Here is a 12,731-nt window from a genome sequence, read left to right on the forward strand (position 1 = left end):
TCACGAAAAAAAAATCATCTCGTTGTACGATTTTTATCGCTTACACCCTACATAGGGTTACACGCAATCAAGTCAAGTTTATTAGAACCGCGACAGGCGAAATTTCGTGTATCCAGATCGTAAACGAACACGATCTTTACCGATATTTTCTTTCTTTCTCTTTTCCTTTCTTTTTACGATACTTTTCCAAATGGGAATAGCTGAGTGTTCGTCTCTAATCTTGCTTATTTAAGACTGTAATACAGCTGGTAAACGTTATCGGGACAAAATAAAAAGAAAAAGGGAAAAAGAAAGAGAGAGAGAGAGAGGTTAATATTTGCGGGAACGATAATGACAAGCGCGCGCGTGAAAGTACAAGGTACTCATTCAATCGTCGATCGTTACGTAACGCGGGTGAATTCATTTTCGTCCAAGCGTGTCCGTAATTTTGAGCGCGAAACGCGTTTCCCCGTATTGCAAAGCGAAACGTGTAATTCGCAGGCGTTACATCGTTTATAGCGATGATTAAAATGCCCGCCTCGAATTCTCGCTCGCCCCTTATCCGATCGCTTGATCGTAAGGCTCGTTATTTGCTCGGTCTCGCTTGCGTAATGCGCTACCTAGCACGGCAATTCAAGGAGGTGGATATTGCATTCGGTATAGTGTCAACTCTTCAAAATATAAAGGTTTGTAAAAGGATGTAAAAATAAAAAATTTATGTTAAATAATTCATGCTTTCATAATTATAATGTTTATAACTTCATTGTTTTACAAGGAATAAAAGTTCTTACAGCACTGTACAAAGTATTATACAACGTACGATGTTTCGAATAATTAACAACGTTCAAAATATTATAAACAGTGTTTTCAATTTGAACAATAGAATGTATAAACAATATTGTCAGAAATTTCGAACTAAAATTGCAATCATCCTTTTGAAAGAATGATAGACATATTTTAGTTAAAATTATTTACAGCAACAAAATTAATAAAAACGACAGCTAAAGATATAATTACTCTTTTGTTATAATTGTTATAATTTCTGAATACTTGTAGCATCGTAAAATTAATAAATTTGAATAAGTTATACGTATAATACTATCAAGTATAAAATTTTCAAGCAACATTTCTATTTATTATTCTTATTAAAAATTGATTAATAAAAATAACAATTATTAATAATGCTTGTTATTATAATTATTTGTTATTATAAAAACTCTTTCAAAATATTTTTCTTGTTTTATCTTACTTTATTGAATATATCATAAAACTCGATTTTTCAAAAATAAAGCTATTAATGTCACAAATTATTATTGTATATATCATCAATACGGTATAAAAAAAGAAATGCTATAATCTCAGTAATATATATATATATATATATATATATATATATATATAAATTTCTACATCAACCATATTTTGCAAAAAATGCACGTTGTATAATACGTTATACGCATACGCAACTTTCGCTAATAAAGTGTTAAGTAACCGTCGAATTATTTATGTCATCCAACGGCTTCGTAGAACGCGGCATCCTTTTCTGGCATCTCTCAAAGATTCAGTGAAGGTATGGAATCTCCACGTTCGGTTCCGTTCTCATTAACAGTTTCCTTGAGTCAGGATCCTCGTATAAGGTATCTGCACAAGTAACGAACGCGAGAGGGCCATACGGGAATGAAAATCACTGCCATGTCCCGTATTCACGGATTTCGAAATAATATGCAAATCCGACCGACACGTATAACCGTGGTATAGACCGGGGTTGCATATGCATGCCTTTATCTCGTAGCTGCGCACACGTATATGCGCATGGTCGACCGTATTAGAGGGCGCTCGTACACTCTTGACGAATCTTTGTCGAAGATTCGCAAGTTCAAATCCACGTATATGAATATTTCAATTCTCCGTGAAATTCAGTGAACCTTGAAACTGTAGTGCAATGTACCGTAAACAAAGAGGAGATTGATAGACAAAAAGAAGACAGAGAAGAGAGAGAACGAAAAGCGATGAATCGAGGCAAAGATTCGTGTGGTATGGCGTGAAATCGATCTCCGGGGAGGTTATGGAAGTTTTCAAGCTTATCGATCTTTTCATGTTTGCAACACTCGATGAAATCGAACGATCGTTTTTGTCGTTCGTCAGATCACTGGTTGACATGAGAGTATTGTGTATACGAATGAACGATGTGGGGAATCTATCCTCGGGACGGGTTAGATTCGACTTGGGGAGCTCGGGATTTTTGCGGTTCGTCGAAACTCGATGGATTTCGAACGACGAGTAATATGCGAAAATCGTTGAGCTACGCGGCACGCGTTGCGCGCGTCAGAATCCACGGAATTCGTAAAGACATCCCGAGACCGACGAAGAGGCGATAACTCTCGCGCACTTCCGATTCGTTGACGTTTAACAATCTTTTAGGTGGGAAAGGGACAAAGCTTATATGTGTTTTGTGGTAGAATTGTAATATAGGTTATGTATGCGTTGCTGTGGTCAGAATATTAGAGGAGATAGTGATAATATTGAAACCCTGTTGCATAATAATTTACCAATTAATATTTGTGAATTAACAAGTTATAGGTTAAGTAGATTTCTTTTTGATAATTTTATGATTACATTACCTAATGTTTTGTAAATTTTCTTGTAAAATTTTTTATTTTATTAACGAAGTTTTTATTGCTGTGCAATGCAATTTAATTATATATTATATAATTATTTAATTATATGATTTATAAAATATTACAAATATTTTTGATATATAAAAGTTTTTTATATTTTTAAACTTTTATATATAAATCTTGCCTTGATTTAAGTATTTTATTATAAAAATTGTTTTAAAAACCGAATAAGATTCTAGATATATTATCACTTTCTCCTCTATCAAAAAAAATAATTTTAATTTGGAAATGTTAATTCTAATATGGATAGATAATGATGTTACAGTAGATATAAGATAATTAATGCATGAACGGGTTGAAAAGAGATTTTACCTTATATTATCCTTACTTCAAATTACTTTTTTCAACATTTAATATCTTCAATATTATAATTTAGCATTAATAATGTTTATTAAAAAATTCATTAAGAATTTACTAAATTTATATTTTAAAAATATATCGATATCACAAAGAAAACATTTTCTATTATTAAATTATTCTCGAATTTCATAATTATATTATACAAAAAAAAGAAAATTCGATCATGAATTAAGAAATAATTTTTACAATTTCTTTCACATTTTGTGTACATGTTACATGTACAGAATTAGTGATAAAAAGTATATATATACACTATAAAATAATCTATAAATAAAGTTTATAAATAAAGAAACCCTGTTTTTCCCATCAAATATCGTTTATTTCTTGATATTTTTTTTTTATATTTGTTTTTGTTTAAATTCGATAATTTTTGATAAGATCGGAATATTGCATCGGTCTGGCAACAAAACAGCTGTTATTTATTTCGCGTTGGTTTGAACGGCGCGCGAGAAAAAGATCAAATATCGCGGACACTTCGTGTCGGTGGTTTATTGTTAGTCAAATGATCGAGGGCGGCGAACTGATACGCGTTCGATAGCAATTTGTATCTACCCAGAGAGTTATTGCGCAGTGCGCGGCCGAATCAGCTCGAAATTGATGTGCAAGTACACACAAACCCGTGTTGCCTACGTTGTTTGTTTTTAATTTTCCTCCTCAAATACGTGAGTTGCCGTCGCGCCACACGATTTCTACGAGAAATTTGCCGATGCATTTTATCGCGTCTTACCGGTTCGTTACATCGAATCCCGTATCGATTAAAATCACAAGGAAAATGAAACGAAACGTTACGGAATAAGGAAATAAACGGGGAAAGAAATTTTGAGACGGTTCTTGGGTAAATTCTTGGCAAAAATCGCAAATTCGACAGAACGTTGGAAAGAAAGATCAAAAGAGGAAGGAAAAATTCCGTTCCTCCATTGCGTTTAATCTCAAATCTGTAATGTGTCTTCAAAATGACTCCTCGCATTAATTGCTGTAGACTTTTTTCAATTGAATAATTTATCCTTCATAGTAAATATTTATAATTTTATAAAAAGCCAATTGCAGTAAAGAAAAATATGCATTTTTTACGATTTTTTTTATGATTAATTATTCATTATATATAATTATATATAATTATATAATATATATATTATGAAAATTGAATAATAATTATTTAATAATAAAATTGAGTAATAATTATTTAATAATTATTTATTAGTATTTCAATATTATAAGAATTCTAACTGAAGTATTATATAACACTTTAATTTTCGCGCGGTTTACTCAATAAGGAACCATATTATTTCAACCAATTAGAACATCGCTAGAGTCTAGCGATTAGACGAATCGGAAAATATGGCGTCAGTCTATTGTCGAAAATCGCGGTGAAATACGTTACGCCGAAACATGTGCATAATTACATGAAATTGATATTAAAATTTATAATTTATATATTTCCAGTGCAATTATTTTATTAATGTGTGTGTGTTTAATCATTTATTAAGTAAAAATATACCAAAATTAAATAGTTTTTGAACTTCTTTTTTTTTCTTTTTTTTCGTTTCACATTGCTCTTCAATTTGATGTGTGTAGTGTAATTTATATACAAGTTTTGTGTCCAAATTTAATTCAATCGTTGTTTTATTTTAATATTCTTTTAATTTTATACATTTTTTTACGGTTTTAATCTTTATTTGTGTAAATTATCGTTTGATTATTCGAATGACTTCGAAGACGTAATAGGTTATGCATGGTTATGCATAGTTATGCATGATTATGCGTAATTATACATGATAATTAAGAGATAATCCATAATTTTTTTAAAAATATCGTAAGATTTTATTTATTTTAACAAAAAAATGTAATTATAAATTCGGTGATAATTATAATAAAAAGAATAGATCTTTATAATCTTTTATTTTAAATATATCTTTACACGTGTTCTCTATATTGCGTCTGTTCTATTCGAATGTTCGATGTATACTGGATTTCTGTATTTGTTTTGATGACACACTCGAGTCGATAATATTTCTTACAATAATTCTTACTAAGAAATTCGTGTTTATATACATTCGACGTGTTACGATTGTGCCGTCGACAAATTTTGTTTTGAATTTGTAACTGTAAGGTGAAATCGTCGTGCGAGGCGTCACTTTATCGTTGAAAGTCGTAGCGATCGGATCGCTTTCGGTACGCGAGTAATCTATTGCGTATTACGTTATTTTCATATTGCGTATTACGTTATTTTTATAGATTTTTTTTACTTTTTTTAAATATATTATTATTTAATTAATACGCGTTTATTCAATAATTAGTTGAATATATTATAATTTTTTGTATATTTTTTTAATAATTTTTTCTTCATTTTTTCTTATTTTAGGTTATTTTAGGTTAGAATTGTTGGTAGTTCGTATCATGAGTTTCTAAAATGAAATTTTTGCGTAATTATTTTTTTGTTTTAACACATTCGGTTCTAATTTTATATTTAAATATATTTTATATATTTATTTAATTATTTTTTTATGGAAATTAATAGCTAATTAATGAAATAACTTTTCAATATGGTCAATCAGATAATTTACTTTCAAAAATTTTTGTGATCGCGATTACAATAGAGTCAGTGTTTGCTTCGTAACAGTATTTTTTAATGTTTTTAATGTATAATTGTTCTAGTTAAAATTAATTATATGTTTTTTGTAAAATTCGAGTCAGTGTTCGTCGATTAGATATAACTTAAACAATTATGTCGATAGTTTTTTATTTTTTCTTAAATATTCGTTTTCGATACATATTAGAATCAGTGTTTCAAGAAAATGAAGCGATCATCTGCTCGAAAAGGTAATTATCTTATACGTTATATCAGTTTTTAGTTATTCTTACGTCAAAATTATTAAATTTTCAATTTTTTATATTTAAGTTTTTATATTAGAATTATTTTTATCATTATTAATAGAATTTCAAATTTTTAAAAAAAATTTTTAAATTAATAGTGTTAAATTATAATGTTCCATGTTTTGTTACAGATACTTCCCAGTTTCTTCATCTGCGATTACGTCTTGATTTTTTCTAGACCATAGCAGCATGATGATGTCCTTCGCATCTAACGGTGAGTCATACATATATTTTTATTCTTCCAGTCATTCAATCATATAAGATGGAAAACCCGAATCGATTTAAATGACTGGTTGTAATAAATATAGAACATAATGATTCGTAAAGAATATAAAGATAGATGTTTCTTATACGTATGAATATTTTTATTAAATCTTTTCTTGCACATAAAATTTCTGATTAAATATTAACAAAAATTCTCTTTCATATTTCATTTCTTGTTTCACAATAAGTTATGATTTGAAATATAAAAATAATAAAATAATATTAACTTTTATGTGCAAGAAACGAGGCAAATTTCAAAATCAAATCGATAAGTCTTAAATACTATTTTTTTTTTATTTTTTCAAAAACAAACTTTAACGATCAAACCGCTTAATGATTATTTTGTAATATTGCAATTATTTCATTTCGCATTTACTTTTATCGTTGATATTTTTTTTCTTTCTTTTTAATAAACGTGAATAAATTTCTCCGTTCGTTATAAATCAAAAATCGAGAATGAGAATTAAAGGGAGAGGGGAGGGGGGGAAAGCGTAGGAAGGAAACGAAAAAACGCAGAACCGATACGGTTTCGAGCGGATCGCAGCCACTCGATGCGATACACGTTAGGAAGCAATGATTGCCGCTACTGCGAATCACCGCGGCTGCCATTGTCACGTTCTAGAGTCCTTTAACATCCTCTTCAGAGCGGAAGGGTGCTTGGCATTATGTGTAGGCAGCCGCGTCGAGTGCACTCGAGGATTCGTTTGCTCGGAAAAAATTCATTTGCGGCCGTGGCCCCCCCTCTCGTCCGCGCTTCCGCCCTCGACTCCCAACCCTCCACAAGTTTTCAAGCTTCGAACTCGTCAAGTTCGAGCACTCCCGCCTAAATGCGGCTCAGCGACGTCGGCTGATGTGCTTGAAATATTAATAAAAAAAAAAGAGAGAGAGAGAGAAAGACAGATAGACAGACAGACAGAGTAACAAAGAACGGAATTCGCCGCGAAAATACGTCTTGCCTTTCTAGGCAAATGATTCTTTAATTGTTTTTAAAATAAACGATTGATTCATCGTTTATTACGTGGGCTTTTTCATTCGACGTTAATTTTGGACTTTGTTTCGTATTTGTAAAAATTTCTTTTTTCTCGCTTCCCTTGGATTTTTTTTTATTACACGTTTTTGTTGGCGAAATATAAAAAGGAACACGAGAATAATCGATAAAATCACGATCTTCGTATTCCTCTTATTCGCGAAAATAAAATTGTTATTATAAAACGGATAACGTAATAACGTTTTTTTAAGCGAAATTTTTGTAAATGAAAAATAACAAAAATAATCACGCTTTTTTTATTAAGAATATTTTCATTTTTCCCCTCTCGAGAAGAAATTGTTTGAAAAATACGTAACTACGTAAAGTTGGGTGAAAAAGTTTGTAGTTTGTACGTAGGGAAAAATATTCGTTCGAAAAGAAGATCTTATCGACCGTAGCATCCCCCAAAGGCTTATAAGCGTTCTCAAAAAGAAGTTTTCAAAGAGTTAAAACGCCTAATAGTTTGCTTGCCGGCATGCATATTTGAACCCTCTGGCCTCGGCCAAGGTAGAATAAATCTCGTCGTTCCTATAATTGAGAAACTTTTCCTCCCAACGATTAGGTACAAGTTCCTTCATCTGTTATTCAGTTTATACCCGGCGCATGGATTACATCGTACTCTGTAGATAGCGGATATACTTGGCAGACATAACACGTAAGCAAAGGCGTGTACAAGAGAGAAAGGGGCGAGCAGTTTCTCCAGAGGAGGTTCGCTTAATTAGAATTTAGTTAGACGAGAGGGTGGTTCTCGTTCCTCTCTCGCCCTATCTTTCCCCTCTGTTGGCGCCGCGTTAACTGTACAAGATTATTCCCAGATAAACTAATTAGGTATCTTAAATCTGTGTAGATCCGTGTACAGTCCGACCAGACATCGACGCGTTTTGCACGGAACAGAAATCCGGGTATCCCGATCTCTCGTGATCACGGGTCCGATCCAGACGTTTCTTTATCGTCTCTTTACGCTCTTTCGACCCTTTTCCAAGGATAGATAACACGGGGCAATTAGCACGAAAACCGGTTCATTACGACTAATTATATCCTCGACGTCGTTCGTCATAATTGGAGATCGAGCGAGATCGTCGTCGAAATGAAAAGAAGAGGATCGAGATGGGCAAAGGGAGGGGGGGAAAAAAGAAAAGAAAAGAAAAGAGAGGAAATAGGAAGAGAGGGGAGAAAAACGTTGAAAAAACGAGAAATAAGAAAAAAAGAGGAGGGGCAAAGATGAAACGGATAAAAACACGGAGAGCAGCAGACCTCTTGGTGCATTCCGGTCGCGATTGGATCTTGGAACCGATTCGGCTCCCTTTCTCGCGGCGCCACTCGTTTCAATTAGGTTAACGGTAATAAAAGAAGAAGCCGTCTCTCTTTCCACGGTGTCTCCACTGTGTCTCCACGGCGCGCGGCGAGATCCAAAAGGGTGCAAAAATTTATCCCTCTTTCCCTAATTTCTTTAATTAGTGCGCGGAAGTCGCGGCAGCCACGGTAAGATACGGCGTATCTAACCGAGCGAAACGTTTTCAACCCTCGAGACGAGAGCAAAGCCACCCTCGAGCCTTTCTTGCGATCCACCTCTAGCCCCACCCTTGCCTCCACGTTCATACCACCCTCAGCCCTCCTTTCTCGCGTCTCTCTCTCTCTTTCCTCGCCCCCCGACGGCTCTACCTCTTCCTGCCACCAGCTTCCCCCTCCTTCCACTTCGCTCCCCCACGTCGTCGATCCGGTTTCTCGACACCTCATCCCCTCCTCGCCGCTCGACGTGACTGGAGGTATCAATCTCACCCCCGTTCTCGACCCCTGGAAACGCCGTGTTGCCACTTCATTACCTCGTGCACCATAGTGGCAAAGTGAGGGCTGGGAGGGCGAGGGAGAGGTACAGTCTAGCTGGAAAATAAATCGCATCGACCGCGGCTGAATCTCGGCTCTCCTCTCTTCCCTTTCCCTCTTTCTCTCTACACGTTTCTTCCCTCGTTCTTTTTCTTCTCGTTCACGGAATCCTGCCTCGATTCGCCTCGATTCGACGCATTTACGGGGAGACAATCGAGCGGCGTGGCGAGGACGAGGAATCCTGATACGGACGGTGAATTATTCAGAAGAATTTTCGTTCGATATGGTATCGGCCGATCGGAATGTCGCGCACGACGACGGATACCCGTCGCGATAAAACGCGCGCTGCCCGCCAGCTATTGTAAAAGTAAATAGGAAACGGACGAACGAGGCGGCCGGAAGTTGCATACGACGGCCGAACGCTCGGAATTTCGTGGCAAAATATCGCCTCTGGATTGTGCTTGTTTTCGCCGTTTTCTTCTCGCGGATATGACGAAAAAAAATCCCGTCTTCTGCGTCTTGTCGCGATATAATACTTTTATCTCTTCTTCCAAAAATCATCTCTCTTTTTTCTTCCTTATTCCTTCTTCTTTTTTTCTTTCTCTCTCTCTTTCTCTCTCGTTCCTTTTCATCAAATATCCCCGCGTTTTATTGCGTTCCCCGTGAACGTTCATTAACGAGAGCCTTTTACGTTCGACGAGCTCGTTTTTCCGCCGTTATCGACGCGACAAGCGTTGGTCGGAATCCACTCGAATCGATCGAATTAATTCAGTCGGCCGATTTCAATTTAATGCGAACGCGGGCGCGCGATCTCGTAAAATTTAAGGACACGACTCGAAACGGGTGAATTAGTCAATATTGTCGGCGGGCACGGGTATGGATCGTTCCTATCGGAAGAGGCGGTGCAATAATACACTCTCGAAGCGGTATACGCGCCGATAAACGCGGATTCGAGTAATAAAAAGAAGAAAGGGGGACGGGGGGAGCGTTAGGAAAATATGTACGCGTAGACACACGTGCATGAACCGAGAGACGTCGTTAAATCGTCGTTCGAGGCGATCCATTGGCCAGGTTTATCGAGTTCCGCCCTATATATACTCCATTTCCTCTCGTATCCTTTCGTATTTTTCTTTTTTTTTTCACGCTGCTACCGATAATCAACGGATAAATTATTGTTTAAAAAGCTCGATTTCCATCCCGTCGAAACGGAATAATCTCGAAAATTTCCCCATTCTTCCTTCGTTTCGCTCGGATAATCGTTTCCTTTCTAATCGAATGAATAATACAGCTATATGGATAAATTTTTCCAAAGGTATTCGTTCATCTCGCAACTTAAATAGTATTCACCGTATCGCACGTCGATTAATTATCCCAGGAAAAAAAGGAGATGATGTTACTCCTTTACGCTTCGAAGAATAATCTTGAAATTATCCAACATCGTCGCGCTACAAAATCGCGCACAAAAGATCGGGACTCTCGGATCGAAAGGAATTATCGCGATACACCCTTCTCCCCGCAGCCAGCCAGTTCCCAGTTTACTTTTTAATTAAAGTTCGCGTCTCCGGTTTATTATTACTATAACCACCCACCAGAAGCGACGGATCAACAACGACCCATTGCCTAATATACCCCTTCCCCCCTCCCTTCCTTTCCCGTCGAGGAAAGTAATTTACCGTTAATTATCATTCGTGCTCGTGCCGTTTTCCGAGAGGCCGATTCTTGCCCCTTGCTCCCCTCCCTTCCCCTTTCGCTTCGCCACGTATTTTCTTTCGCCTTCGAAGGAGGGGGCTTTCGGTTATGCCTGCCGTGGAAATTAATGAGTCGAGGCACGAACGGAAGCTCGAAAGCTTGTCCCGCTCGAACCCTCGCTCGTTCAACCGACGGAGGGGAGGGGGGCGCCAATCGTCGGGCAATTTGTCGCGCTGCGGCCATTTCCGCTTTCCAGATGGGGAGGGGAGAGGTGGCGTCCCCATCCCCCGTGTATGGTCGCGCTTGGGTCGGATACATATCTGCTGCGGAGAGAAGGAGAGCGTAGGGGGAGGGCGAGGGTGCAATAAAATTCAGGGGATCGCGTTGCGTTGGGTGGGCACTGCGACTCGAGAGTACGTGCTCGAGGGTGCGCATCGACCCCGGCTCGAGTTGTAATGTTTACATTTGATATTAATTTCCCCGATGTTTGCCGGATCGTTCGAAACGCCCGATTCGTTGCGTTATTTTAATTAATTATTTTAATGGATCGCGCCGTTAATGAGGGGCCACGTGGACGGTATATAACAGGTTTTTGCGCGCGGGGATTCTTTTAAATTGATTTTTCGTAAATCTACCGATATCGAGTCGAACGTGCCACCCCGTGGATTCGTTACCTTGGAATTAGATTACGCTCGTGTATATATATATTGTCAGGTTTGTAAGCATATAATAGAATTTTAACGAAACGAAGAGACGTTTTTAGAAAATAGACGTTACAATAATCGGTAGGTAAATTTTTAGAATTTTAAACTCCGAACATATAGCTTATCGGAGAAATTGCAATTGTGATTATAAAATTACCTCATAAAGTCACGTTTTTCGATTACTTTCGCAATGTCTCGAACGTTTCGAACGATTTCACGTAACCTGACACTTTTTCGGATACCACTATAAATACATCTATACTCATGGATCCACCCCTGCCCTCGGTTCCCCTCGAGAAACACTTGCGTCCAATCGCTCCTCTTTCGTTACGGGAAGCAAGGAAGAGAAAAGGAAGGAGGATAGAAAAGAGCAAACGCGACGAGGGAGAGAAGTCAGCGTTCATACAAAATAGAAAGTGAATCTCCATCCCTTGGACGTCCCCTGCCAGCCAAAGGGGGAGGAAGAAAATCAAATGTATAGCGCGACCAGTTCACGTATCCATTACCTTCCTCGGCCCCCCTCCGCATCCGCAAACACGTGGCCCTTTTCCACTCCCCGTGATACGCGCACACCCTTGATGCGCGCTCCCCTCGGCGGATCCCTACTCCCCGCGGCAGCCAATCGCATTAAATGGAACGAGAGGGGTGGTCGTCGAGTCATGTTTTCTTAATTCCATAGTGACGCCACGTAAAGCCGTAGGCGCACCAGACTCACCGTGCACTTTCCGCGATCGAAATCGCGCCTCGCGTGTTCCAATGAATTTTTAATTCCGACCTTTATCGCCGGATCGGCTTCAGAGAACGAGAGAAAGAAAGAGAGAGAGGCTATCGGCCGCCTATCGTCGATCATCATCCTTGAGCTCGTATTATACACCCGAGCCCGGCCAGTTTGAATTTTTTCCCCCCCTCCCTCGAGGCGATGATCCGCCTCGCGACTTTGGATCTCGTTCGGGATTTGCAACGCGTATTATCGTAAATTTTTAACTAGGACGTGGTTTTCTTGATGATATAAACACGTGGCTTTTTTTTAGGGAGAATCGATTTTATTCGGATCAGTTTTTTGAGAAGCGAATATCACGAATTCAGTAAATTTAATTTTGAAAAATCTTTATCGTCCGATCTTTATAATTATATCGTTGGATTTATTTCGATATAGAAGGAACACATCGATTTGAAAAACAAATCCGTCGATCGAGAAAGAAAGAAACGCGAACTCGGATACCCATCTTCTTCTCGCCCCGTCCCGTTCGAGGGTGGATCTTGGAAACGAGGGCGAAGTTCATTATCCACTGTCACTGAGAGGGGAGGGAGAAGCAGTGATCCTTGCCACGA

At 37.5% G+C, this 12,731-nt stretch overlaps 1 long non-coding RNA gene across 5 annotated transcripts in view; it reads left to right on the plus strand.

The window, feature by feature from the left end:
* Positions 1–4,288: 4,288 nt before the first annotated feature.
* Positions 4,289–12,731, plus strand: part of LOC108003186 (uncharacterized) — an 84,892-nt gene continuing 76,449 nt past the window's right edge. Inside the window, exons 1-3 of one of the 5 annotated variants that reach the window (XR_009830110.1) lie at positions 5,156–5,189; positions 5,380–5,837; positions 6,023–6,105. This is a non-coding gene — a long non-coding RNA (uncharacterized LOC108003186). Of the gene's footprint in view, positions 5,838–6,022; positions 6,106–12,731 lie in introns of all 5 variants that reach the window. The other 4 variants (XR_009830106.1, XR_009830108.1, XR_009830111.1 and 1 more) reach the window with 4 other exon arrangements.

Source organism: Apis cerana, linkage group LG6, assembly GCF_029169275.1.
Source record: "Apis cerana isolate GH-2021 linkage group LG6, AcerK_1.0, whole genome shotgun sequence".
Lineage (NCBI taxonomy): Eukaryota > Metazoa > Arthropoda > Insecta > Hymenoptera > Apidae > Apis > Apis cerana.